The 18255-nt window shown below is 44.3% G+C and overlaps 1 protein-coding gene across 2 annotated transcripts in view; it reads left to right on the top strand.

The window, feature by feature from the left end:
• Positions 1-12906: 12906 nt before the first annotated feature.
• ARB2A (ARB2 cotranscriptional regulator A) overlaps positions 12907-18255 on the top strand; it is a 1780167-nt gene continuing 1774818 nt past the window's right edge. The window contains exon 1 of one of the 2 annotated variants that reach the window (XM_085632474.1): positions 12907-13090. The gene's annotated coding sequence lies outside the window, so the exon portion shown is untranslated. Of the gene's footprint in view, positions 13387-18255 lie in introns of both variants that reach the window. The other variant, XM_085632472.1, reaches the window with a different exon arrangement.

Raw genomic sequence — 18255 nt, 5'->3', positions numbered from 1 at the left:
TGATACATATAATAATGATATAGTAGCTCAAACGTTCTTGAGCCTCCCACCAAACGAACAGCGCATAGCTGGTGTCTACATGGTCCAACATTTGATTACGTTGTATGAGAGTCAATATTCTGATCCCGGTCTATTGTATAAGTTGCTGGACGACATAATACTAGACAGATGGATGAACATGGGTACTGAATTGATTAATGTCATCCTAGATCAGCGACACAAATATATAGTATACGTGACTAGGTCCCTGCTTCCCGCTCCACCCCAGGATAGGGGACAGTTATACGACAAGCTGAACCCCCTACGAGAGGTTCATCCTGTAAAAGATGCAAACAATGTGCTACAACGGGTGTATGTCTACACCCCCTTGTCGAAATTAGAGATGCTGGAAATGAAAAAGATGTTGCCCTCCCATGATAAAGACCCGGGGGGTTTTCACCGAGAGCTAAAAGACATTCTCCGCTTAGGAGAGTATACATATGCTGACATTCTAAAGTAAAACAAAGCCACGTCCATATCCTCCCAAGGAAAATAACACGCATCAGACATCGGATACGTTTCCACCGCCGCCACCGCCTGTCCATGCACCTGCACCCACCCACGCTACAGCACAAATGTATCAGCACGCTCAACCCAACTATCCAGAATACCAAGCATATTCATGAAGCAGCCTAGAGAGGGAATTCGACTTGCCCCTTATTCCAGTTCCTGTGGACCAAGAGGGTCCCTATGTACATGCACGTTTACTGGGACAGGATAAAAAGTTTTTGATTGACACTGGGGCGAGTAGAACTACCATCAGTCACTCCGAGGTTCCAGGGGCACCCCTCTCGGGCTCAAAGAACATATCCCTGGGTTTTTCAGGAAAGCCAATTATAAATGATGTTTCGGAACCAGTCTCTTTAGGAGTTGGTCCACTGATACATACAACAGACTTACTGCTTACCAAATCATGTCCAGAAAACTTACTTGGTATAAAGACATTAAAGGAACTGGGAGCAATTATCTGTTGCTCGCCAGAAGGAGTGCGACTGTATTTACGTGATTTCAAGGGACATTTTGTAATGAAAGATTTTGATATCAGGCTCCAAAATGTACCACAGCACCTATGGGCACAAGGTCCGACTGACGTAGGTTTCATGAACATTACACCATACCAGGTCACCCTCAAAGAAGGAGTAGTGCTGCCACGGATTCGACAATACAAGATCCCACCTGAGGCTGAAGTAGGGTTACTGAAGATAATAGACGAACTCATTTCACAAGGAGTGGTGGTGGAGACTGATTCAAACATATGTAACTCACCTGTTCTTCCTATTCTTAAACAAACTGATCCCAAAGCACCACTTGTCTATAGATTAGTTGTGGACCTGCGAGAATTAAACAAATGTGTAGTGCCACAGTATCCGGTGGTCCCGGACATTTCTTCATTATTGACTGCTATTGATGCAGAGGCTACGTTCTTTACAGTTATCGATCTGAAGAACGCATTTTTCAGTATCCCAATACATCCAGACAGCCAATATCTTTTTGGCTTCAGTTTAAAAGGCCGCAGCTTCAGATTCACAAGAGCACCACAGGGCTTCACAGAGAGTCCTAGCATCTACAGTCAGGCACTAAAACGACAACTAGACAGTATTCCTATGCCTACCACTACAGCGCTGATACAGTACGTAGATGACATTCTCATCACTGCAAGATCAGAAACTGACTGCGAAGATGCATCACTCACGGTTTTACACTTTCTGGCTGACAAGGGGCACAAAGTGTCCCCTTCGAAGTTACAATTCTGTGAACAGCAAGTGGCGTACCTTGGGCACTTGCTATCCAAGGAGGGTAGGCGACTGACACCAGAACGTATTCAATTGATTTCTGGCCTTTCACAGCCCAAGACACAAAAGGAGGTACGTGCATTCATTGGCCTCACTTCATATTGCAGGCAGTGGATTCCCCAGTATGCTTACATAGCCAGGCCCCTAATACAGTTGACGACACAGGAGACAGCTTCTACTAATGTCCTCCCTTGGACACAAGAACACACTGTGGCATTTGAAGAATTAAAAAGAGCTTTATGTCAAGCACCAGTTTTAGCGACCCCTGATTACAACAAATCTTTTATGCTTTTTGTGACAGAGCGGGATGGAACAGCACTATCTGTCCTCACACAAGATCATGCAGGAAAACACAAGCCCTGCGCTTATTTTTCTAGTACATTGGACCCAGTAGCCCAGGCTTTGCCTGCGTGCCTAAAATCTGTTGCAGCAACGGCCTTAGCCATAAGACAAAGTGACTCGATAGTGCTGGGCCACCCCCTGACAGTACAAGTACCGCACGCAGTGGAGGTTCTCTTGAACCGGACACAAACCCAACACCTGACTATAGCAAGACTGACAGGTTATGAGCTGACGTTATTTCAACAACACATAGAGATCAGACGATGCAACATACTGAATCCTGCTACTCTTTTGCCCTCTAGTACAGAAAACGTTCCACCACATGACTGTGTTGAAGTGATACATACCGTGACTAAACCAAGACAAGACTTGACAGATGTTGCACTCCCAGACCCTGACCTAACACTCTATGTTGACGGCTCATGCATGAGGACGGGGGCGGGAGAATTAGTGGCAGCGTATGCAGTGACCACTGCTACTGAAATCATAGAGACTAAAAGAATAGACATACTGTCAGCCCAAGCAGCAGAGCTCATCGCTCTGACACAAGCATGCATAAGAGCTAAGCACTTGAGAGTAAATATTTACACCGATTCACAATACGCATTCGGGGTAGTTCATGATTTCGGAGTACTGTGGAGAGAAAGAGGTTTCTTGACCTCTCACGGGGCCAAGATACAGCATGGCCCCCTTATACAAGCCCTTCTGGAAGCGATACATTTACCGACAGCCATAGCTATCCTGAAATGCAAAGCACATACGAAAGCTACAGATACCATTTCTCAAGGCAATGATCTGGCAGACCGAACTGCTAAACAGACAGCTCAGACCCCACTAGATATGATGAACTCACAGATACCATCAATGACCAAAGCCATGACAGTCAGGGATCCTTCCAGGGATGTACAAGACATACAGACACATGCTACTCTAGACGAATTAAAGAAATGGTCGGAACAAGGAGGGGTACTGACTGATCAGGGTTGGATGACTAAGGGCAAAGCAACATGGTTTCTTCCCGATTCGATGGTACAAGTGATCAAAAATACCGCACATAGTCCTGCACACTTAGGAGAGAAAGCAATGATAGACAGCTTACAGAATATTTGGTTCAACAAGCACCTGCGTGCAGCAGCGAAACAAAAAGTCAGAACATGTATGATCTGTTGCCAGTTCAATCCAGGTAAAGGCAGTCCGATGGAACAAGGTGGATTCCATCCACCCGACCATCCTTTTGAAGTCCTCCAAATGGATTATATCCAAATGAACAGATGTAGAGGTTACAAATATGTCCTGGTAGTCGTATGTTCACTCACAAGATGGACAGAAGCTGATTATACTGCTGTAACTACCGCCAGACAATTGGTGCGAGAGTTTTTCCCACGTTATGGATTACCGCGTGTCGTATATTCCGACAACGGTCAGCCTTTCTCCTCTGAACTCATGAAACAGGTGTCCCTTCTGTTAGGGTATACCTGGAAGTTCCATTGTGTACGACATCCTGAAGCAGCAGGCCTTGTAGAAAGACACAATCAGACCTTAAAGACAAAACTAGCAAAGATTTGTGCAGAAAAAGGTGTAGATTGGATGGTAGCCCTGCCGGTTGCCCTCTTTTACATGCGAATGGTAGCCCATTCTAGAACAGGCTTATCCCCTTACGAAGTGGTCTTTGGTAGACCACCGAATATGTGGGGCACTCCGATGCCTAAAAAGATTACTGATGTTGATAGTAACATGCTGACAGATTACCTGGCTTCCTTGATGTCTGCACTACTCTCTTGTCGTTCGCAGGTTGCCGCCGCCTTCCCTGACAACACCCAGGTCAAGGAACACTCCATCGCTCCTGGGGACTATATTTTAATAAGGAACTTCGACAGGACGAGCCCTCTTGAGCCGAGGTGGAAGGCGCCGAAGTTAGTGCTATTGACCACGAGGACAGCCGTTAAAGTCGAAGGACGGAAAGGATGGTTGCACATTCACCATTGTAAACGCTACTTCGGGAATAACGACTCTTTTAAAAAGGAAACAAACTTTTCAGACTTTGAGTCCCCTTTACTAGAGGAGACTCCTCAGCAGGAGTACAAAGCTAAACTTAGATCTAAAAAGCCAGACCCCGTTTGATCAATTAAGTCCACTAGGTGGTGAATCGGTTGAACATGTATTCTGGCTTGCATAAGATCTCGGACAATAATAATGATAAAAAGAGCAAGATGAAAAGCAAATACTGTAAAATATTACGTGGTAGATGTATAGTGACTTTGATTTTTCTATCTCTTCTGTGCATCACGATAATATTTACGTAAATGGGTCGCGACACTGCTCGTCATGCTGCAAATAACCCCAAAGGATTCTGGATAGTGTAGTGGCTACGGTGAGTACGCCTACGCCACGAGTATATAGAAATATAATGCCATCCCTGGACACGTGTTTCGAGGTAATTGCCTCTCGTCAGCAGGGAGCAGGTAGGTATGCGGGGTGCCGATGACTGCCATATATATAGGTAAAATACCTTCCAAGGCGCGCAGGTGCAGACACCGGGCTCGTCAGCCAAAGTCGCTCGAATGAGCTATTAGTAATTTACGTAAATGGGTCGCGACACTGCTCGTCATGCTGCAAATAACCCCAAAGGATTCTGGATAGTGTAGTGGCTACGGTGAGTACGCCTACGCCACGAGTATATAGAAATATAATGCCATCCCTGGACACGTGTTTCGAGGTAATTGCCTCTCGTCAGCAGGGAGCAGGTAGGTATGCGGGGTGCCGATGACTGCCATATATATAGGTAAAATACCTTCCAAGGCGCGCAGGTGCAGACACCGGGCTCGTCAGCCAAAGTCGCTCGAATGAGCTATTAGTAATTTACGTAAATGGGTCGCGACACTGCTCGTCATGCTGCAAATAACCCCAAAGGATTCTGGATAGTGTAGTGGCTACGGTGAGTACGCCTACGCCACGAGTATATAGAAATATAATGCCATCCCTGGACACGTGTTTCGAGGTAATTGCCTCTCGTCAGCAGGGAGCAGGTAGGTATGCGGGGTGCCGATGACTGCCATATATATAGGTAAAATACCTTCCAAGGCGCGCAGGTGCAGACACCGGGCTCGTCAGCCAAAGTCGCTCGAATGAGCTATTAGTAATTTACGTAAATGGGTCGCGACACTGCTCGTCATGCTGCAAATAACCCCAAAGGATTCTGGATAGTGTAGTGGCTACGGTGAGTACGCCTACGCCACGAGTATATAGAAATATAATGCCATCCCTGGACACGTGTTTCGAGGTAATTGCCTCTCGTCAGCAGGGAGCAGGTAGGTATGCGGGGTGCCGATGACTGCCATATATATAGGTAAAATACCTTCCAAGGCGCGCAGGTGCAGACACCGGGCTCGTCAGCCAAAGTCGCTCGAATGAGCTATTAGTAATTTACGTAAATGGGTCGCGACACTGCTCGTCATGCTGCAAATAACCCCAAAGGATTCTGGATAGTGTAGTGGCTACGGTGAGTACGCCTACGCCACGAGTATATAGAAATATAATGCCATCCCTGGACACGTGTTTCGAGGTAATTGCCTCTCGTCAGCAGGGAGCAGGTAGGTATGCGGGGTGCCGATGACTGCCATATATATAGGTAAAATACCTTCCAAGGCGCGCAGGTGCAGACACCGGGCTCGTCAGCCAAAGTCGCTCGAATGAGCTATTAGTAATTTACGTAAATGGGTCGCGACACTGCTCGTCATGCTGCAAATAACCCCAAAGGATTCTGGATAGTGTAGTGGCTACGGTGAGTACGCCTACGCCACGAGTATATAGAAATATAATGCCATCCCTGGACACGTGTTTCGAGGTAATTGCCTCTCGTCAGCAGGGAGCAGGTAGGTATGCGGGGTGCCGATGACTGCCATATATATAGGTAAAATACCTTCCAAGGCGCGCAGGTGCAGACACCGGGCTCGTCAGCCAAAGTCGCTCGAATGAGCTATTAGTAATTTACGTAAATGGGTCGCGACACTGCTCGTCATGCTGCAAATAACCCCAAAGGATTCTGGATAGTGTAGTGGCTACGGTGAGTACGCCTACGCCACGAGTATATAGAAATATAATGCCATCCCTGGACACGTGTTTCGAGGTAATTGCCTCTCGTCAGCAGGGAGCAGGTAGGTATGCGGGGTGCCGATGACTGCCATATATATAGGTAAAATACCTTCCAAGGCGCGCAGGTGCAGACACCGGGCTCGTCAGCCAAAGTCGCTCGAATGAGCTATTAGTAATTTACGTAAATGGGTCGCGTAAACTATTTAAAGCTCATTCGAGCGACTTTGGGCTGACGAGCCTGGTGTCTGCACCTGCGCGCCTTGAAAGGTACTTTACCTATTATTTTGGCAGTCATCGGCACCCCGCATACCTACCTGCTCCCTGCTGACGAGAGGCAATTACCTCGAAACACGTGTCCAGGGATGGCATTACTTTTGTATACTCGTGGCGTAGGCGTACTCACCGTAGCCACTACACTGTCCAGAATCCTTTGGGGTTATTTGCAGTATGACGAGCAGTGTCGCGACCCACTACGTAAACTATTTAAAGCTCATTCGAGCGACTTTGGGCTGACGAGCCTGGTGTCTGCACCTGCGCGCCTTGAAAGGTACTTTACCTATTATTTTGGCAGTCATCGGCACCCCGCATACCTACCTGCTCCCTGCTGACGAGAGGCAATTACCTCGAAACACGTGTCCAGGGATGGCATTACTTTTGTATACTCGTGGCGTAGGCGTACTCACCGTAGCCACTACACTGTCCAGAATCCTTTGGGGTTATTTGCAGTATGACGAGCAGTGTCGCGACCCACTACGTAAACTATTTAAAGCTCATTCGAGCGACTTTGGGCTGACGAGCCTGGTGTCTGCACCTGCGCGCCTTGAAAGGTACTTTACCTATTATTTTGGCAGTCATCGGCACCCCGCATACCTACCTGCTCCCTGCTGACGAGAGGCAATTACCTCGAAACACGTGTCCAGGGATGGCATTACTTTTGTATACTCGTGGCGTAGGCGTACTCACCGTAGCCACTACACTGTCCAGAATCCTTTGGGGTTATTTGCAGTATGACGAGCAGTGTCGCGACCCACTACGTAAACTATTTAAAGCTCATTCGAGCGACTTTGGGCTGACGAGCCTGGTGTCTGCACCTGCGCGCCTTGAAAGGTACTTTACCTATTATTTTGGCAGTCATCGGCACCCCGCATACCTACCTGCTCCCTGCTGACGAGAGGCAATTACCTCGAAACACGTGTCCAGGGATGGCATTACTTTTGTATACTCGTGGCGTAGGCGTACTCACCGTAGCCACTACACTGTCCAGAATCCTTTGGGGTTATTTGCAGTATGACGAGCAGTGTCGCGACCCACTACGTAAACTATTTAAAGCTCATTCGAGCGACTTTGGGCTGACGAGCCTGGTGTCTGCACCTGCGCGCCTTGAAAGGTACTTTACCTATTATTTTGGCAGTCATCGGCACCCCGCATACCTACCTGCTCCCTGCTGACGAGAGGCAATTACCTCGAAACACGTGTCCAGGGATGGCATTACTTTTGTATACTCGTGGCGTAGGCGTACTCACCGTAGCCACTACACTGTCCAGAATCCTTTGGGGTTATTTGCAGTATGACGAGCAGTGTCGCGACCCACTACGTAAACCATCACGATAATATGTATCAGCTTAATACTACATGCTATTTTTCCTCCTATTGCCTCACTCTTACACTCCTCCACTAATGATACCATAAATCACACATTTAGTGATCTGCCATTCTATGAGCTATCCTATCGACTTGCCCTGCGCAACAATACCTTTATTCAGATGCTGCACCATTCACATCAGACTAGCAATGCTACAGACTGCTGGGTCTGTGGCCGACTTCCCCCGTATCAGAAGGTGAAGGGAGTGTTGCCTCTTTTCCCTTTTCCGTTCTCCCATAATGGTTCTTGTGGAGCATGGTTTGCCCTAATGACATCCATCAACGGTGATGCCAAAGAATGTCAAGACAAGGAGTGTAGGGGCGACTGGGTATGGGGTAACTTGAATAAAGTCATGAATGAAGTATGTTTCCCAGACAAAGAAGGTCTTCCCCAAAGAAAAGGTGCAGATCTAGAAAATGAAGAGTATCTGCAAGGAAATGCGACCCTCGACTTTATTATATTGAATGTCAAGCCCATACACAATGTAGGTCCATCCTCAATTACAGTCCTGCCAGTAAAGGGAGACTTATGTGTCAGAAAAGAAGGCTCAGTACATTTGGGGCACAGCGAGTGTAATACTGTAATAGAGTTTAAAGACAAAGGAAAGTCCTATTTCAGAGCATCACGACACACCTACTTTATTTGTGGCCAGACAGCCTATGTACAGCTGCCCTTAGACTGGGGTGGGACGTGCTACATATCCTTTCTGTTACCACCAGTTTTCTTGGCCCCATCGAACTATCATCAAGATCTCCATCTGGCACTTATCAGACACAGACGAGGGCTCGATGCCTCCGGCATTGACCAGACCGAGACAGCTTGGGAGCAATATACAGATTTCAACAAAGGATTCTTTTTCTTCATAGGTCCCGTCCAGAATAGTAAACTTATCCGCAGGCTAACAAGGATTCTAGAAACAGTTGTAAATGAGACTGCATCAGCCGTGGGGAACTTGACCCAGGAACAGTCTGCTATGAGAATGGTCGTTCTTCAGAACCGTCTTGTTCTTGACGTCATCCTGGCGGATAGGGGCGGGGCTTGTAGAATTATCGGCTCCAGCTGTTGCGTTTTTATTCCTAATAACGCACCGTCTGTATACAAAGCAATAACAAGGCTCCACAAGATTGCCCAGAGCATACATCAAGACCCAGGCACGTGGACTTGGTCCAGTTGGCTCTGGGGAATAATATCGGCATGGGGATGGAAAGTGTTGACCGTCTGTGGGTTAATACTACTAATGATATTCAGTTGTTGTCTATGTCTGCAGTGTGGCCCAGCCATTTGCGGCCTGTGTGCTACTGCATGTGTTCCACTTCCCCATATACAAAGCATTGAAAATGGAAAAATAATGCTGCAAGAACAGATCGACTGTCTCATGAGAATAGATGTGACATGAAGGGTCCACTAGGGGACAAGGAGGGAATGAGAAAATAAAAATTATGAGGCCTATGTGTCCCCTATGTGTTCCCCAACGTTTTTGTGCACATGCATGTATGCCATGCATTTTCCCTCCATGGCCTGTCAACCATGATGCCTATGCTATAACATGGCCTGCCATCAAGTCTCCCATGTGAGAAACGACAAATCTGCATTGAGGCCTACACGTTTTGCATCATGTTTTCCTGCATTCGTGTCATTTTCATGAAAGCCCATTTTTGTGGCTCAGCCAGAGCCCGAAAAGAGGTTTCAGGCCTCAGACGCTCTGAGAGCTGCAGCTGTGTATCCTTGGCCTCGTACACTTGGGCCTCAGCCAAAGGGGCCCAGTCCGGGGTGCCGAGACAGTATTGAGCACGGTTATCTGCTTACTCCTACTGAATCACATTCCTGCCTGGATAAGGAGGAATAAACACAACCCGTCTGCAAAGGATAGAGCCTAGCCTTTCTGTCTCCTTTTGTGTGATTGCAAAGCTCACGTCAGTGAAAAGCCCATAGCCCCCACGTAAGGCCTACGCAGTGAATGAAGAAATAGACGCCACATCGGCTCTTGGTGATGGGCAACCTATGTCACAGATCCGTTCCTGCTCCGGACTTTAGATATCAGATAATACAAGATGTGCTGGTCGTCCTGATACTGAAGGCCTCTCTTCCAGACTCCCCGACTGCACAGCAGCCTTCCCCCAGTTACACGTCAGTTACACGTCATGCTCGAGTTGAGCACAAGTAAGGCAAAGTTCCAGTAAAGTTCCAGCTGATCACGCAACCCCCTCCAGGTATCCACCCACCTATGACACTCACCTATGACTCATCAAGTGGACGCCCACCTTCACGCCTCCTTACACGCCCACATGCTCTTATCTCATTCTCTCTTGCTCTGCCTGACGCACTCCTGCTTACGTATAATATTGAATGTATATATACTGTACTCTGTGAATAAAGTTTCAGAAGACCCTTCCTAATCCCTTGTGGTGATGGAACTATTCTCCCTATAACTCGAGTTATTGGAATAAAGCCCTTTTGAACCTGATACCACGGACTCAGCCTTTTGCTTTATGCATGATACTATTGATACCTATAGAAATTATGAGTGCGTAATACTTTATTTACGACAGAAAGATAATTCTAGGGCAGACTTCCTTTCAAGAATGCCTATAGACTACTTTGGAGAGGATGATAAGGAGGAAGTGGAATGTGTTGTTGCCCCAATTGATGCTACTATACTAAGTATTGGTGATATTTCAGAAGCTGAATGGATTGAAAATATAAAAAAAGACATCACATTGCAAAAAAGTTATGGAATTTATTAAAACCAAGTGGCCTTGCGGAATTTGAATAATGACCTAAAATGTTATCACCAGTTATCTGATGAATTGACTGTGGTTAATGGTCTACTCATGAGGCATGATTTATTCATTCCACCAAACAACCTTAGGAGAAAACTTATTTGCATCGCACATAAGGAACATCCAGGATCAACAGCTACTAAAAACATTCTCAAAGAATACTATTGGTGGCCTGGCATTAACTCAGATGTCAACAACCACATTGATTTTTGTAAAGAATGCCTGAGGGCTGATAAACATTGGAAAGTAAGTAAAAATTATTTGCAGTTAGTTGACATACCAAAAGGCCCTTGGTCAAAAATCGCAATTGACTTTTCTGGACCTTTTGTATCTATGGAAGAAAATTGTAAATATCTTGTTGTATTGTCTGATTATTACACAGAGTGGATTCACTACAAGTTTTTGTCTAAAATTACCACTGACATTGTGATAGAATTTTTGCAAGATATTTTCGCAATTGAAGGTCAACCAAAAATGTTGGTTTCTGATAATGGTACCAAATTAGTTTCGTCAAAAATGTGCAATTACTTAAGAAATGTAGGCATTAAACAAGAAAAAACACCTTTGTACAGCCCCTCTTCTAATGGTCAGGTTGAACGGGTTAATAGATTTCTTAAAGAGGGTATTCAACTAGCCATTGCATCTAAGTTACCGGTAGAAAAATGTATTAAAGAAAAAGTTTGTAGTTACAACAACACAGTGAACAAAATTACTGGACAAACTCCATTCTTTGTCATGAGAGGGAGAAAAAGCAATACTATGTTGACACCAAAACTTACGCATTGGTATCAAGATAAAACTAAATGTACCAAAATTGATGATTCAAAATTAAATATACATGAAAAAATAGTTGATAAACAAATTTTGACTAAAGCATACCATGATGTAGCAAACAAAACTAAAAATAAGACGTTTAATATTGGTGATTTTGTCATCATCAAAAAACCTATCAAAGTACAAAAAGGTGAATCGACTTTTACCAGACCATTCAAGGTTATAAAAGTTACAAAAGATTCAGTCTTCCTTGGAGATAAAGGTTGGTGGAGTAAAAGTGATGTTGTGGGTCTCAAACCAGGTCAAGAAAGAATTATACTTAAAAAAATGGATAACAATGATTCTGATTCAAATTTTGATTTTTTTGACTATTTCAATAGAGATGTTAATTCAAGCCCATCTCATTCTAACATATTTCCTGAAAGTTTTGAAAATGATGTTCATGATTTTGAAGGGAAAAATGATTTTGGATTTCAAGGTTCATCACCAGTAGTCATCCCGTTAGATGAAGAAAAATCAGACAACATTAGCGATTGTAACTTACCTTGTTCTTCACATGATAGTAATATTTTAAGTAGAAGAATGTTAAGACAACCCAAACAGCTTGATGATTTTGTTTTGTACTAAATTTGTGTATTCTTTTATAAAGCGGTGAGATGTTGTGCTCCTTATCTTCTACCTATCCTTCTTTTTCTCACTCTACCTTCTTTCTCTGCCAATCACATTCATTCACCTCTATGACGTTTGTCTCTTGTATAATGTGACGTTTTAGAATGTTCGTCATTTCCCCTCTGACTTTCATTTGAACTTTTTCCACCTGCGTGTGGGCCTCATATATTTCCTTATACTTAACAAACTTATATTAACCAACCTTCGTTGGCTCCTGACTCAACAATTCCTTTAACATGTAACAGTTTTTGACATTAATAAGTCACGTTATAGGTTCATGGCGAGATAACCACTCAAAAGGGAGTTGATGAAACAATACTTTTCTTAGATCTGTTGTTTAAGCAGAAAAGCAGGGATTAATCCCAGGTTTTCTGGTCTCACTTTGCACAAATCAGTCAGTAAATAGATAATTATTTGTCTCTCCTTTTTATCTCAAAGGTTAATGCTTTTGTTTTTTTAACTTTGTGCACTAGAGTACAGCGAGGGTGGCAGTCCGAAATAAGTTCGGCTCGTTTACGGCTCGAGGTTTCAAGAGCTCGAGCTGAGCCCACTGCCTGGCATCTGGATCGAGCTTTAACTGGCTTGCCTCCTCTACTGAGCCTACTGTGAAAGCAATGCCATGTTCCAGCGCACGATGCTTGTTGCCTTACTATATCGTGTTTCTTTCTAAACACTGTTCTTTCTCGTCGTGTCCTTTGCAGTCTGTTGTCATTGTTTTAAGGGCTGGGCTTGTTTCGGATATTTTTTGGCCAAGACTTGTACTTGTTTTAGTCTTGTTTCCAGGGGTGGTCGTGCTTGCTTTAGGTTTCAGATTTGGCAGCGAGCTAGCGACGACCAAGCAAGTTGCTGACTCTTTACGGAGGGTTCGGAGAGGCCCAGCCAGATACTCCGAGTGAGAGAAAGGCGGGGCCTGTGTGACCTGTTTGCACCAGTGACGCAAGTGAATAGGCTCAATGCTGGTAAGAGGACCGGTCGCCAAGGATGCTCACTCTGACTGGCCTCCAACTCATCCACTCAGTAGCTTTTGTGGCATCCGGTCCGTACTTTCGTCACAACCGCGTCATCTCTTGCTTCCCTTCCTCCCGATTTCCAAGAGACCCTTCGCGGTCCTAGGGTCTCCCCCTTGCGCTCTGACAGTGTCAGAGGCATTACGCTCGCAAGGTGTAGGCTGATTCCCACGTTTCCCTCTCCTGTCCGATCCTACAACCCCCACATGCAATTTTCACAAGCCTGCGACGGTGCCGCTACGAATGCGGTGAGTTTAATTCTCACCCGCCAAGAGGGTTGCACAGAACGATAGGCTCTACAGCACCCCCCCCCCCCCCAAAAAAAAACGTCAAGTTGCCTTCCCTCCCCGTTCTTGTTTGTCACCTTCGTCCAACCTATTTTTGTGCTTCGTTGGATTCCGGATCTTTTAGTTTTTCTTTTTAACATTTGATGTTTGTGGTAAAAACAAAAAATCCTACCATCCATTGCGTTTTTGACTAAAAACACATAGATTATTGCAAGGTGTCTCACGTGACGTGCCCACTTTAACCGTCTGACTTTGGGATGGAACTCAGCAGCCTAAGGTCACTTTGTGCCTTTCATGGCTTCTCACTTATCTTTACCTTTTACCTAATTGTGACATTGGGCTGCTTCAGATTTGAACCTAGACTGTGCAGAACTGTTCAGGTGCTAACTGACAGGCTGCTGTAACATTCCAGAATGCTTTGGAATTTGCACCCCCTTTTTGTAACGTGTTTACATTGGTTAACGTTATTTTCTGTGACTTCCCAATCACAAATCAGCCCAGGGGCAACACTTCATTGGATAGTAATAAATGTGTATCTATTTTTTTTAATCTTTTGCTTCTAATGTCCTTTTAGTTTTCTGGGTAATTGTATTTTCTGTCTCATATTGGAAAGAAAACGCCCATGCTATACGTTTGTAGCTTCTACAGGCATTGTGTAAATAAAGTTAACACTAATCGAGCTTACAGCGATTTACTGCCTCATTTCAGGTTAGAGGCACATTCATAATATTGACGCCCCCCCCACACACTTTGTGTCCTTCACACAATAAACTGTGTTATATCCTGCTAATGTTGATGCAATGCCAGTCTACCACCAGTGGAATGTTCATGTGATGATGCAGTCAGAATGTTGGGAATCTCCAGTGAGTAATGGCAGTTGACTGGGGCTGAGCTGCCTGCTGGCTGCTCCTGGTGGGGTCTTTATCTGATCTAGACTTGGTCTTTATACTATCTTAATCTAATCTACTTGTGATCCTGTACCATCTTCCAATAAACCTACTTAAATCATCACTACTGAATGGACTTGATTACTACAGAATTTTGGCGACGATTTTAACTTAAAGGACCTACTCCTGTCACCTCTACAAGATCTTCAAGCAACTTCAAAATACATCAACTAAAGTCATCTCAACTGGCATCTTGACCCCACCAGTGACCTCCCATCGGTCGCCCACTACCACTCTGCCAGTTGTTCCTTTGTGTCTGCGCAAGTGCTGGGCCCTCAGTGAGTGTAAGCCTGCCAACATCTTCAACGCCTTCGATTTATGCTGTGTCTTCATGTGAGGGTAAGCCTAACGTCTGGGAAATACTGTGCCTTCGGTCAGTGTAGCCTGACGCTCTTCAAGTACAGCTCCTGCGATTTGCCCACTACCAGTCTGCCAGTTGTTCCTGTGAGGAAAACAGTCTGAAGTCTACATTCAGTCATGGGCATCTACTTTCCAGAGCTATTGCCACGCGTCTTTTGCTGTGCCTTCATGTGAGGGTAAGCCTACTTCAAGCTTTCCTACGTCTGGGAAACTGCTGTGCCTTCAACATGGGTAAGCCTGCTTGTTTGACTTCAACCGCAACACATCCACGTCAATACTGACTGGATAAGTAATGAGTCTCTTTCATTTGTTCATCACACTGGTCAACCACTTAGTTGAGGCTGCACAGAGTGTGTGCCAATCTACTGCCTATGTCGGATCTGTGCATCACTTCAATGAAGCTGCCCGGAGTGCGTCCCTGCTTTTTACAGCTTTGAAACAAAATCTTTGTGCTCATCAAAAGTCACATATGCGCTGTCAGCCTGAACGTCTATAATTTTTTTAAAAAAAGAAGTTTGCTGCGTGTGGAAATCTTTATTTGCCTCAGAGCTTGTTACGTCTTGTCTACTTTGTGTTCGTTGTGACATGAATTATCTTGAACTTTATCTGCACCGGAGGAAAGCAGGACTTTTGGTTCGCATGCTGACGATCTTAGGGAGAAGCCTCAAGAGCAAAGACAGGGGGGGCATATTTTGTCTGTGTTTTTCCACCGTGTTTGCGACCTCCTGTTTCCTGCATTACCTAACTGCCACTTTGAATTTAAAAGTAAAGACTTTGCGCATGCTTACCTGTGCGCTCTGGTCGCGTGAAGTCTCTTCCCTGCGCTGCCTCACGTCATCTACAGAAGTTGCGTGTGACGTTCCTTGTCAATGGTAATGCCTTTTAGAGTATTGGTGCACGTTTCTGCCGTGAACCACCCGGTGCGGCGTGCTCAACGTCCCGCCATCTTGTGGTTGGCGGGGAGCTCCTTTTGTTCTATTTGTCCCGCAAATTGTGACAACCACGTCGTCTTTGAGTGTGGTTTCAATAAAGTTTTTTTTTCTTTAGTGGCAAACACGAAGATCTTTATTATGTTGCGGGATTTCTGCGAACACTGAGGTATCGACGGCGAGTTTTTTTTTGTTTCTCATTTGACGGTCTCCGGTTTTGGACGCTTTCCAGTTCACATAAGGTACATCTTAATACAGTTCTCGAATAACGCTCCTTCTAGAGTGGAGGAAGGGTGTGAATTTCTTTGGCCTCATTCTTAACAAGATGTTTGTCAGCACTTTTATAGTACATTTTCAACGTTGGATCAATTTTGTTTTGGTTGCTTACTTGTGCACGCTATTCTACTGTCTTGTTAGATGAATATATTTTATATTTTTCATGTGTCTTCCACTACTGTAATTGTTCACTAGGACATATTTTTCAGTATTTGCATATGATATCAAGCTTGTCTACAAAGCCTTGTTCTTAGTTTCTACGTGGAGTCTGTCCCATCCTGGGTGGTTGGTTTGACCCTTACTTAAGGTTTGTTCTTTATACAATACTGTAAGGGTTTACGACACTTTCCCATTGTGCACAACTCTATCGATCTCCCTCCTGGGAGTTATGCAAGGTTGTAACCCCTTTGCATTAAGTATATGGGTTCCTACTCATGCACTGTCAATTTTCATGCAAGGGTTTCAGTCAGGTTGCATAAGTGTGGGTTCCGACCAAACACTGTCAATTATCATGCAAAGGTTTCAGTCCGGTTGCATAAGTGTGGGTTCCGACCCAAACACTGTCAATTTTCGTGCAAGGGTTTCAGTCCGGTTGCATAAGAGTGGGTTCCGACCTAAACACTGTCAATTTTCATGCAAGGGTTCAGTCCGGTTGCATAAGTGTGGGTTCCGACCCAAACACTGTCAATTCTATTGCAAGGGTTTCAGTCCGGTTGCATATGTGGGGGTTCCGACTCACACTGTCAATTTTATGTAAGGGTTTCAGTCCTGTTGCATAAGTGTGGGTTTCGACCTGAACACAGTTACGTCTTCGGTGCACGGTGGGGTCTCCCACACAATGTTTGCTTTTACATTTATTTTAGAGTAGGTAGTGTTTCCAGTTTTGTGCACAACACATCGCTATTTTGACGAGTTTTGTCAAGGGTTTTTACCCATCCTGTTTAGTTCACATACTTAGCTTAGGTCTATACTTTATTTGAATGCATTTCATATTTTCAATGCTAAGTAAGTTTTGTTGATATTATATCTTATTTGCTATTTTGCACTGTTATCTTTGCATTACAATTTTTGTCATTGCTTTAAGATGGTGGTGTTTAGAAGGGGAATTACTCTTGTATTTTTCTCTTTCTTGTTTCTATGTTCTTTTCTGTTTCCTTCTGAGTTCTTGTGTTTTTTGTGGATTCTGCATTTTCTAGGTATTTACCGTGTTTTCTTTCTTTGTGTTTTCCACATCCTGTAGCTCTAAGTTTTGTTGGTTCATTCCTCTTCTGCCTTCTTACATTCCTGTTCTGGCCAGTGGGTATGTATTGGGGCAGTCTTTTGGAGTTTCTATATTCGTTTCTTTTCTCGTTGCAAGATGGGATGATGTTTCTATCGTTGTTTTTCTATGTTGGTTTCTATGTTGGAGTTTTCTCTGTTTCTTATTTTCTTTCATATTATTTTCTCCATGACTGTTCTCACACTGTTTTCTATGATCGTTGTTCTCTTTGTTTTCTATAATCACTATGCTGTCACATTCTATGATCGTTGTTCTCCTTGTTTTCTATAATCACTTTGCTGTCACATTCTCAGGTTTTCTCTTATGTTTCTAGTTTTCTGTTTTTCGGTAAAGAAAGGGAGATATGTTATATCCTGCTAATGTTGATGCAATGCCAGTCTACCACCAGTGGAATGTTCATGTGATGATGCAGTCAGAATGTTGGGAATCTCCAGTGAGTAATGGCAGTTGACTGGGGCTGAGCTGCCTGCTGGCTGCTCCTGGTGGGGTCTTTATCTGATCTAGACTTGGTCTTTATACTATCTTAATCTAATCTACTTGTGATCCTGTACCATCTTCCAATAAACCTACTTAAATCATCACTACTGAATGGACTTGATTACTACAAACTGTCATACCACTCATTCTTGGTATATGGGTGGACATCTTAATCCAGGTTCGATAGTGAAGAAATTACTTATTCTAACCTACGGAAGGCAGGAATATATGCACAAAATTGGCGGAGATCACGTTTTGTACCTTCAATTTCTTCCCTTTTTATATTTGTATTAATTGAAATTTAAATTAACATACGTTTGACAGCATTCTATCTGAATCATTATTATCTGTCAGAGTTTCCGTATATGTAAACCTAGAAAAATCACTTTAACCCAGTACTGGAATCCAATAATAAAACATGTCCTTAGTAAAAGGCCATTTCTCCCCTTCCTTCATCACAAAAGTGTATCTGCATTGTATAGATTGATAGGTGGACAGATTCACGGTTGTACACCTTTTGTACTCCCAACACCTGGAAATCTAAAATAGTTTGTGTATTATC

This window comes from Triturus cristatus, chromosome 2_1, assembly GCF_964204655.1.
Source record: "Triturus cristatus chromosome 2_1, aTriCri1.1, whole genome shotgun sequence".
NCBI lineage: Eukaryota > Metazoa > Chordata > Amphibia > Caudata > Salamandridae > Triturus > Triturus cristatus.
Note: the sequence above shows the minus strand (reverse complement) of the source record. Positions and strands in the feature narration are given on the sequence as shown.